Genomic DNA, 10,062 nt, shown 5'->3' on the forward strand with positions numbered 1-10,062 from the left:
AAGGGGCAGGTAGTAGACTTAACCCCGGTAGGCCTGCATCTCGGAGCAGCTCCCAAGGAAATCGAGCCTAATCCTCGCTTTGATGTGAGGCAGGGGAGGGGCCCTGGAGGGAGCAGGAGGCTTCTATTTCTCCCACCGACACAAATTAATAAAAACAAAATCTAATTCCCCTCCTCTCTTCCCCGTTCTTTTTCCTCCTCAATATTTTCCCGCTTTCTAAGATTCTGTGTGTGTGTGTGTTTGAGGAGCTTAATGCTTGGCTGCCTTCCGAAGCAATGGGTATCGTGACAGATGAAAGACTTGTATTCATCGTATAATTCAGAATAAGGGGGGAAAACACGACCGCTGTGCATTTAAGATTTTAACAACCTTGCAATTTTGTACAGTCGCTTCCCCACCCGTTCTTAGGAAGAAATCGGCTTTTATTCTGTTAATAACTAACCACCGTTGTAGCAGCATGGATCCGATTAGCAGTTCCCCCGGTACAAAGGGGAGACGGGGGAAAAGCTGTGAGCAGGGTTGCCAATTTGTCCACCTGGGCCCCCAGGAGGAAGATTAGCTGTGGCGTCCGCCTGCTCTCTTTCTTCCTCTGGATCACAGCTCTGGGCTGCCTGAGAGCGACAGGCCTTGTGAACGCCAGGGCATGTTCTCTGCTTTCAGAAAAGTTTCCCCAGATCCACGCTTCCTTATCACTAAATCTCGCCACCAACAGCAGTAAGCACACGTGAGGGCACTTGGAGTGTCTGTGTCCCGACACAGGGGGCATGTTTTCCTGATGGGTTAACCTTTTCCTGCCGCCCCTCATGCCCTAGAAGCAGCCTCAAAATCCATCTGACCTGGTCCTGGGTGTCCGCAGCCTGGAGACCAGAAGCACTAGATGGTGCCGGGCTACAACGACACTGAAACGGATGCCATTCGAAGGCTCTGGACAGAGACCAGGGAAAACGTGGAAGAAAGCGCTACATTCTAAAAGAGAACAAGCTTATTGGTCAGAGGCAGGACCGCCTTCATCACCCTGTGGGCCAGGTCTGGAGCCAAACTCTTCTCCTGTAGGAGAACAATCAACCCCTAGGACCGGAAGGGCAGCGTTTACCCGAGGACAAACGACCAGAGGAGGGAAAACAGGAGGCAACACAAGGAGAACTGTGCAGACAAAGTGATGGTCTATTGAGGGGTCGCAGCACATGAGGAGTTAAGTCAAGATGTCTATGAAGTGAATGGAGAACTATGATCTAGTTCACAAGAAAAAGTTAAGAGTTTAAGTCTCCCTCTCCCGCTGGTGTATAACCACTACTTAATTTATCTTTGAAGGTTATTAAGTACATGTCTAATGTACTTTGACATCACAATATGAACACCACAACATACTACTTTCAGGAAGCGTTGCTGCGTAACGAAGCTTTGCTTAGCCAATGAGCAGACTCCTTTTCGGCTCCCCAGTCTTGGGAGGCTGCTGAGGGGTTGGGGCCAATTTTCCGGGCATTGGATGAGGACCAGGACAGCCAAGCAGAGGAGGCAGCCGCCATGCCTCTTTGGAAGCTAACAGCTCAACTCCTGGCGAGCACTGTGCAGGAGATGGATGGGCCAGGCCTACTACTACGGAGCCGGGCCATGGGGCTCCATGCAGAGCAACACGATGGAGACTGTGGTACCCAGCGAGGAGGCATCTATTCCGGTCCACATGCTTATGCTTCCTTTATTCATTCCTTAATTGGGGATTGTAATGGTTGCCAAGTATGTTTTTGAAATGCATATGTATAAAGATGAATCTTGCTTTATTTCATCACTTTCAAATAGCTACAGCACATTATTCAAGAGCTGCTGGTGCAAACGATCCAGTGACTGGGCTATTTCCGCACTCCAGGTTTCCTTAGCCCGTGACGGCAGAGGCTCCTATGGTCTGGGTGATGGAGGCCCTGCGGAGGGGGACGAACAGGTGACACTCTCACGAAGACCAGGAAGCGTACCTGAAGTGTGGTGACGAGGAATGCTCCAAGTGCCATCATGCTTGGTAAAGCAGAAGAGCGAGAAAGAGAGGGCGGCCTGGAGGCGATGGGCTGACCTGGTGGCTGCATCGATGGAGCAAGAATGCTTGGGAGGGTGGTGCAGCCCGGGGCCGTGTTTCCTTCTGTTGTGCATGAGGTCGTGATAGGTCGGCATGAACTCACTGGCCCCTAGCCAGGGTGAGGCTGGGGGTCTGAGTCCATGCAGAGGGACCTGGGCAGAAAGGCCTGCCCCTGAAGGCTCACCATCACGAGGGCCCTAAGCGGCCCCGCTGGCACGAGTGGGGGTGCCACCTATTGGAAGCCATTTATTGGCAAGTGGCTTTTGCATCTGGGCGACCATGAAACTTTCCCAGGTTGGCTTATTTCCTTGTCGATCGCTTGCTTTGAAGGTGGATGAATTGCTACTAGATATTGACCAAGAAAAGCCTCTGTGGCCGTGGAGGCTCTGCCCTCGTAGACAGGCTCAACCCTGGAAAGCCCACGGAGCAGCTCTACTCTGTGGACATGTACCTCCCGGGTGGTAAACCTATGGGGTCATCCACCTATGGGGCCGCTGGGTTATGGTTAGGTGGCTGCAGCTCATGTTTGAATCCTGGCGTTCCTCCACACGGCAGAGTGGAACTGCTTCACGGAGTCTGGTGGGGGCGGTAGGCTGGAACCCCTGCGGGAACAGTGTCTGGGTCTTTCCTCCACGAGCCGCTCGGTAGGTTCAACTCGCCAACTGCCAGTTACCAGGGTGCTAACAATAATTCAGTGATGAAAAAATGGCAGCACAGACCCTTCCAGGATTGTGCTACAAGAATGACGTGGCACAGTTTCTGTATCTGATCAGTGAGGGGAGGGTCCACGAGGTGAAGGTCTAGCTGAGATCAGCAAGCCCTCTAAGAACTGGGGCAGTTCTGTTTCCCAGGGGAAACAGAGGAACTTCATCTGCCAATGTGGACGCTCTCAGGAGAGAGGGGCACAGGAGGACTGCACACCAACTACTGGGACCCCCAGAGCAGCAAGATGGTCCCAGGCACCCAGCAGAAGCAACATGACTGGCTCTAGGCCTCTGCTCCTGAATTCCTGTTTCTTGCATGGGGACAGCGAGTCCCGGTGAACACCTGTCTCTTACTTGCCCATCATTGTTCTTGGCGCCGGGGAATCAGAGAGCAACACTGACTGCCCTCAAAGCCCGCCTCGTGTTGCTGGTGGGCTGCTGGGCCACCCGGGCTGCGCTCTGTTTAGTCATGACTTTGCAGAGAGAGAGGTCTTGAAGTTGGGTCTGGAGGCTTAACTAGGAGTTTGTCGGGTTGCTGTGGGAATTCGGGGGGGGAAGGAATGCTATTCTTTAATTCTACTTGAGGAGCAAAGACTTGGCCAGAGTCAGGGTCAAAGAACCTAACAGGACATACAGGGTGACCTCCCTGGGTGGACACAGTGGTTACCCCAAAGGCTGGAGGTCCCCACCATCGGCTGCTGTACAGGAGAAAGAGGTGGCCGCCCGCTGCACTGCTAGCCTTGTACACCCAACCAAGCCGTTGTGCTCTGTGCTGTGCTGGAGGGCACTGCGAGTCAGGATCACCCGATGGCAGTGGTTTGGGATGGGGGCCTCTGATAAAGGGCAATGACAAAACAAACAGCCACACGTCACGGCTCCGATCTCTAAAACGCACAGGATGTTTGTCTTTTTTCAAGTGGAATTTAAGTGACGTGACCATTGGATTATGTGCCAAATGGACTTAAAATAACAACTGTGAGAAGAAGGGAGTCTGCTATTACATCTCTAATCAGCTTGAGAATATTTATCTCACAATGATGTTTTTTCGGTAACCCTTCTGTGGGAGGGATGCCCAATTGTCTACAGATGGGCTTCGGGACTCCACTCCAACCCCCTCATTCACATCGCTATTAACTAATTGTTTGTTTTGGATCTTTTGATACCTGATCCCATTGACACCTCATGACCACACAGGCTGGTGTGCTTCTTCCATGTGGGTTTTGTTGCTTCTCAGCTAGATGCCTGCTTGTTTATCTTCAGCCTTTAAGACCCCAGACACTGTATCTTTTGATAGCCAGGTACCATCCGCTTTCTTCACCACATTTGCTTATGTACCCATTTTGTCTTCAGCGATCGTATTGGTAAGGTGAGTCTCAAAGAATTCCAGGTTATCAGAATAAAGTGTTCTTGTGATTGAGGGGGCTTGAGTTGAGGCTCAAAGTTCACCTGCTATCTTAATACTTAACGTATAAATATTGGTATACTGGCCTCTAAACTTTTCATTATAAATTAATATATTTACATGCCTATAACTATACTTCTATAACTAGCTTTTGCTTCCTACTTCTTTCCTCTGTTTCCTGTCACCGTCCTCCTGTCCCATTGTCACGCTCACCCTGCACTTGGCTCTCAGTCATTCCTCTCAGATACCTTGCACTTGATCAACACCCCACCCCACCCCAGGCCTCGCCATCATTTTTAGATCTCTTGTTGTTCCCTCATCCCTGAGTTTGTTGGCGCCCCAACCCATCCTCTCCCATGTCCCCCAGGTTACAAGGAAGGGACAATTCAACCAGGGTGCAGCACTGATGAAACACACACTATTCCTCTCGTTTCTGAATGACCCGGTTCTACCTTACAAATCCAGCTAGACCGGGTACACACATTGGTACAGGTAAGAGCTCTTGGCACATGGAATTCAGAACAGATAAAATCCTCAGGAACAGTAGTGGGAATAGTGATATCATGAAGGTAGGGGGATAGTGGGATCAGGGGGTGTAGGGGGAGAAAGGGGGAACCCATCACAAGGTTGGATATATAGCCCACGCCCCAGGGAGACGAATAACAGAAATATGGGTGAAGGCAGACATTACAGTGTAAGACATGAGATAACAACAACAATATATAATTGATCAAGGATTCACGAGGGAGGGAGGCGAAAAAAGAAGAGCCGATACCAAGGGCTCAAGTAGAAAGAAAATGTTTTGGAAATGTTGACGGCAACATACGTCCAAGTGTGCTTAATACAATTGAATGATGGACTGTTATAAGATTTGTAAGAGCCCCACTCCCAATAAAATGATAAAAAGAATAGTACTTTTTTTATTCCTGTGACATTATTTGCAATTGAGCGACGACAATTTCTAGGAAGATCAGAACAACATGGCAATAGGCTCCCCTAAGAAAAAGCGACTGAGATACTTAGCACCGAGCTTTTCCGTGACCGGCACACACCCGCTGTCACTGTGGACACCCGCTTGCTCTGCCTGCGAGCCAGCCAAGGGGCGCTGCCCAGACACAGCTGGCCTCTTCCTCTGAGTGGCTGCTAGAACAGCACACTCTCCTACTTCGTCCCCTTACCTGCTTCAGGTCACTGCACCTGTGAGTCCCCTCCTCCTGGGCTTCTCACACTCGGCTGCCTGGGACAATCACCCCAAACCAAATCCAAACTCACTGCCGCCGCCGAGCCACTTAGGACTCAGAGAGACCCTAGTAGGACAGGGTAGAACCGGCCTGTGGATCTCTGAGGCTTTTCCCCCTCAGATGGCGGGTGGTTGTGAACTGCTGACTTCAAGGTTAGTGGTCCAGTGCACAAGCCACTACCACCCCCGGAGCCTCTTGAGCCACCACCCTGAGAGCTGAAAAAGGAGTGCCTACCTCAGAGCATGGAACCCCTCATCCTGGGGTGGGCCAGGCCCCGAGAGCTGAAAAAGGAGTGCCCACCTCAGAGCATGGAACCCCTCATCCTGGGGTGGGCCAGGCCCCGTCCTGTGTGCAGGCTCCCCGGGTGGTCTGTGAAAGGACCTGCACTCATGACGGAGGTGAGCAGGCAGCAGCGTCACAGTCAGCTGGGACTTGTTGAAGCTGAGGATGCTCAGGCCTGGTGGTCTCATCTAAGACCCTAAAGCAGTGGTTCTCAACCTTCCTAATGCCGCGACCCTTTAATACAGTTCATCAGGTTGGGGTGACTCCCAAATATAAAGTTATTTTCGTTGCTACTTCAACACTGTCATTTTGCTAGTTATGAATCGGGGGACCTCTGTGAAAGGGTCGTTTGACCCCCAAAGGGGTCGAGTGAGACCCACAGGTTGAGAACCGCTGCCTAAAGGCTCACAGATGAGCTTCTCCAGCTTTTCTCCTGGGGCCAGTGTCAGCGGAGCATGCTCCTTCCTTCCGTTCCTAACCCAGGAGCCAGCCGCTCCCTGTGCAGAAGGCCTCCGCCAAATCCTCCTCCCACCCCTCTCTGTGCGGCCCTGCCACCCGTCTCTGCAGGGGCTGCTCCTACGAACCCCTCTGCCTCTCCCAGCACCCACCCCTCGCAGCAGCCAGATGCTGAAACCCTAAAAGCCGAAATCATGCCAGTCCTGCCTTCTCGGGCTCCCAGAGGTCTCACGAGGCACGTGAAGTACATTTCTCAGTGCTCACATGACCTTGGAGAACCTGGCTCAACCACTAGCGGAAGGCGGGCAGTTTGAGCCCATCCAGAGGCACCTCAGAATAAAAGCCTGGCTAGCTTCCTCCAAAAGACCTCAGTGTTGAAGACCCCATGGATCACCAGTGGGGTCACCGGGAGTCTGGACTGACAGCAGTTAACCACAGGCCGGCTCTCGGCTCCCTCCCAGCAACCGCCGGCCCTTGTGTTCCATGCCTCCCCAGCAGACTCCCCCGCAGGCCCCAGCGACACAGGGCCCCTAGCCACAGGACAGCAAGCACTCAACAGTCGGGGCTGCCGTTCCTCTGCCAGGACACCCCCTTCCTCTCCACACTCCCAGGGTTCCCTCCTGCACATCTTCCAGGGACCGTGTTCACATGGCTCAGTGACCCCTCCCCTCTAGCCAGCCATGCCCTTGTGAAGTCAATGTTGGCCTTGTGTGCACGCACACTCCCGCCTCTCCAAGCACACCTTCGAGCTCCTGGGCGTTCCCGAGGCCTGAGGCCGGGTCACAGCCCCAGGAAGGGTGGCAGGGAGGGAGGGAATGGCTGATGGGCTGGCTGGTTTTCTGGGGATGTCAGGTAACATCCCCAAGCAAAAGGGCAGCAAGGTCACGCCCTTGGCATTTGGCCGTGCGCACTTAATGGAGTTCCCAAGTACAAACTCTGGGGTCACTTTCTGTTTGGACAGGAGCATCTAAGCACGAGCCACCCCTGGCCCCATCATTTCTCAACATGCAGATGTGGATTATTAAAGATGAATGCCTTTTAGGATTGGTGCCGGCATTCCGTTTGTCTCCTGCCGAAACTAATTCTGCTCCTCATCAGTCAATGACAGCCCACATCGCCCCGTCATGGAAGGGAACTCAGAGGTGCGTGGGTGTGAATGGAGAATCAGCAATGAAGCTGATTAGAACGGGACATACGGCCACGATCGATCACTGCGCCATCCTCCTCCTGCCTTCAGGTGGGGCTCAAGGCTCTTGTGCCTCCCGAGGCTGCTCGGTGCCAGTGCCTTGAGCAGCTCTGAGCAGAGGCCACAACCTCTCTAGGGACGGCTTGACTCGATGGGCAAGCGAGTGGATGACCATTTTCCCAAATGCAATCTGAGGGCTTTGGGCACGTAACTCCTTGGAGGCTACAAGGAGCTCTTGGGAAGATCTGGGACGTTCAGGCTCTGCTCCGGGCCCTTGCTCCCACAGCAGGGCTCCCAGTGTGGCTGGAAAACAGCGGCCAAGTCCAAAGACAGGACACGGATGTCTCCCAGCCCCAGCAAGGGGACAGAGTTTCCTCTGCAGAGATTGAGGAGTGGGTGTGGATGGCCCATCAACCTTGGGACACCCCCCCCACCACACACACACACACACACACTGCTAATTGTATTCAAACTCACTGCCATCGAGTGGATGCCCCTGTGGGTTTTCAAGACTCTTTATGAGAGTAGAAAGTCTCGTCTTTCTGGTGGTTTCGAACTGCTGACCTTGGGGTTAGCAGCCCCACCTGTGACCACTAAGCCACCAGAGCTGCATGCTAGTTGTACACAGCAAGGGAACCGCTCAACCAAGAAAGTGCCCTGGGGGTTCCCACTGAAACCTGACTGCTCCCCCACGCCCCCGCCCCCAACTACAGTGCACCAGAGAGGGAGGAGGTTAAGAGCGGAAACCAAATGGAGCACATCAGGGCAGCCTCTCCTTCACACTGCTCTCAGGCCATCTCTCTGGCCCCTTGGGTCTCTGCTCTGCTTAGGCAACGTTATACAGCTCTCTCAGCACTGTGGACAAATGCCCAAGACGCATGCCACTCAACCAAAGCCTTAGCCCAAAGGTGCTCTGCCTTAACCCTGTGGCTTGGGAACTGCCTAGCTCACCCATCTAAGTGCCAGGAGGTACCCCTCTCCACAAGCAGCCTCCAAGACCCGCAAGCACTCAGCGAGACTCACTCCATGGGCCTGGGCTGGGAAGCCCACCGCGGCCTCAGCCACTGCTTTGCAGCATCACTGGGGCAACGGTTCCCCCTCCCTGGGCTGGGATCTCAGGTCCAAAGGACCCGCTCCACTCCCGGCTCTTCATTCCCGAAGTTAGGGAGGCCCCCCTTCCTGCTTCTGAGATGGTTCATCTTAAGCGCAGTGGGACGGCCAATGGACCGACCCAGGGGTTACAGTGCTGAGTTTTCACGATCAAGGGAAACCTGCTCACAACACCGTGTCTTTCCCCACCTCCTTCCCAGCGGGAAAGGTCACGTGAAGGGAGTTGCTAAGACTGGCTGGAAGTGCCCAGCCAAGTAATCCACCTGAACACCATGACATTGGGTCAGTCTGCTGCTAGGGACCCTCTTTAGAGTGCTATGGGTCAAGACGTCACGTGGAGAAATAAAGTGGGAGGGAGTGAGGACCGCCGGAGGAGGAGCTGTGCATTTACACAATGACGCTGGGTGCACCACAGACTGCCCAGAAGCCACGGCAGTGGAGTCCACATGCTCCTTAGAAGCAGGAGGCCTGCGTCTCATGCGCTCTGGACCCGTCATCAGGAGGAGCTGGTCCCAGTAAAGCAGCGGCCGGGAGCAAGCTGAGAGAGAGCTCGTCTTGCTAGATGAGATACATCCTGGAGACAGAGCTACACCACAGTGGAGACAACAGGCGCAGAGACACCAAGGAGGGTGCGGATGAGGTAGGCAGGTGGGTCCGTGAAAAGGAACGAGGTCCTCAGTGCGATGGACCCACGGTGGTGAGATGATGGCCCGGAACCCAGCAAGGCGGGTGGCAGGGAGCACGATGGGGCGGGTGCTGATCTGTTGCTCACAGGCTCCTGATGAGTTGGATCTGACTTGAGGGTACCGCACACCAAAACCACTCACTCCCCACCAGCAGGGCAGGGCACCCAGGGGTGCTGGGCGACAGCAGTTCAGCTCTGTGGCCCCGTCTTGGCTTCTGATGTTGTTTGTGGGGAGCTGGCCCTCCAGAAACATGGCTGGAGGGCACCCATGACCAGTCCCTCCTCTCCCCAGCGGAGACCGGGCTTGGCACACTCAATCAGCGACAGAGAGGACAGGGGTTCCGGCATCCTGGAACGAAGGAACTAGTGAGCCGTGCCGAGCGGCCGGCTCCTCTTTCCAAAAGGCAAAATGGATTGTTGCTCTTTTTAACTGCCACTAAGCATCGTTTGGAAAGGATCTGAAATTACTGTTTTGTGTAGCATACAAATATTTTACTTTGTCAGGGGAAAACAATGCTGGCTTAAGTTGGCGTGGGTTGGTAGGAGCTGCTGAACTGATGGTTCCTGTGCTGCCGGAGATGAAGACCCGGGCATCTCCACGGACTTGTGTGCTGACTTCCCAGCCTGCTCCCACTGTCAGGAAGCGGCGGGCACCTGCCCGGTCACTGCTGTTGCAGGTTTCTGCCCCGAGAGAAGCCACGGAGGACTGCTGGGTTGGGGGTAGGGGATTCGAAAGAGGGCCCCTGGGTAGGGCGACTGCGGTCAAACACTCCTCACAGGGTGACGAGGGGGACCAACGTGGAGCCCTTCGCAGGGAGGCCGACAGCTCTGAGAGCAGGGCTCAGCACAGGGAAGTGAAAATGCGTGTCGGGCAGGTCAGGCTAGTGCCTGAGCGGAGCCTGGCCCGGGAGAATGGATTAGGAGACTGAGC

The 10,062-nt window shown here is 54.1% G+C and overlaps 1 protein-coding gene across 1 annotated transcript in view; it reads right to left on the reverse strand.

Annotated features, from left to right (window-relative positions):
- The window catches only part of ARID1B (AT-rich interaction domain 1B), a 379,095-nt gene that overhangs the window by 120,559 nt on the left and 248,474 nt on the right, over positions 1–10,062 (reverse strand). The window lies entirely within an intron of this gene.

Source organism: Echinops telfairi, unplaced genomic scaffold (assembly GCF_000313985.2).
Source record: "Echinops telfairi isolate 266 unplaced genomic scaffold, ASM31398v2 ScPeMD7_3533;HRSCAF=4204_0, whole genome shotgun sequence".
Lineage (NCBI taxonomy): Eukaryota > Metazoa > Chordata > Mammalia > Afrosoricida > Tenrecidae > Echinops > Echinops telfairi.